Genomic DNA, 1,520 nt, shown 5'->3' on the forward strand with positions numbered 1-1,520 from the left:
TTCAATGGTATTTTTATTAATTTAGCTTATAATTTAAAAAAAAAATACAAATTTTTGTTGATTAAGTTAATGTTAATTTTATTAAAATACACAACACCACATCAAAATTAATTTATTCAGAATAAAATTAAAACTAAAAAATCAATTTATTTTAAACTAAAAAAATTAATTTATTTTAAAACTAAAAAGTATACTTGGTTGGACTAAAACATCCCTTATCCCAACTATAAAGATTTTAATTCCAAGCTCCCTTCTAATAGACAAATGATTTATTAACCTCTATTGTAACATTTCACCTCATCAATTTAAGTAGCGTTCAACTATAAATATCGAATTTTAAAGTATTCCTCGACAAAGTAAATCTGTTGAAACTGTCTATCAAAGGTGTTCCATAATAAGTTGTGGAGAAGTGTTTCCTTCAATTCTAATTTCAATTAAGGATGTCAATGACAAAAAAGTGCACGAGGCTAGAAGGTTTGTAGTGGAAGAAAATAACAAGAGTCATGGACTTTTTTTCGTTTACAAGCTGTATCGTGTGTCTTATTCATGGTTACTTAAATCTCATTGAATTGGTGCGCCTTTCACATCAGAGACATTTGTGCATTAAATCTCTTTGCTTGTTGCAACATTTGCTTGACATAATTCGACCAAAGACGGTATGGACGACCTCAGCTCACTGTATTGGTCTTCAATCATAAAGTGTGACGTCGGATCTTTGTGCATACCATATTCATTAACTATAACATGGCAAGAAATTTTTTCTGTTTTGACTGGGCATGCCATATTTTGTTGTTCTTATATATCTTTAGTTACCTAATTAAAGCAAAGAAGTATAGACATGGTTTCCAACCAACCCTTCCTTTATAGTTAGTTCGACGAATGGGTTTTTGTTATCATTTTATCATTAACCCTTCCGCTTGATTTTGTGTTATGATATCATATAGGGAATGAGAAGCGACCTTACTTGGACAAAATTATATACCGTTTGATAATTATTGTTGATAACAAAGATAAATTGAATTATAAGCATTTTAAGTTCAAAAGTAACAAATTACTTGTACACTTTTACTTAAACACACACACACATATTTCGAGAGAGAGAGAGAGAGGGCTTATTATAAGTAGGGATAGCATTCTAGTAGTTGTACTGCTACTTGGGGATAAGGAACTCGAGAACTTCTTTAAAAGATATGAGAGCTTATAAGTAGGTGGCGATGGATATATCACATGCACAAAAAGAAAATTCTGCACCTTTGTATTAAAAGACCAAGGAATATAATTGTTATTTATAACTTCTATCACAATAATATAAATTCTGTGAGAACGATGTTCTCTAGTCATACTAACTAGACCGTTCACCACACGCTTGTAGATGACACGATGTTCACTATTCTCGTTATTCTTTTCAATTACGAACCTTCCTGCATTTTACACTACTAGGATATTGACATCTTTAATTGATACTAAAGCATCTAAAGGCAACCCTTCCACACTGCTCATTCTAACACCTTTGGTAAATT

This window comes from Cucurbita maxima, unplaced genomic scaffold (assembly GCF_002738345.1).
Source record: "Cucurbita maxima cultivar Rimu unplaced genomic scaffold, Cmax_1.0 Cma_Scf00102, whole genome shotgun sequence".
NCBI lineage: Eukaryota > Viridiplantae > Streptophyta > Magnoliopsida > Cucurbitales > Cucurbitaceae > Cucurbita > Cucurbita maxima.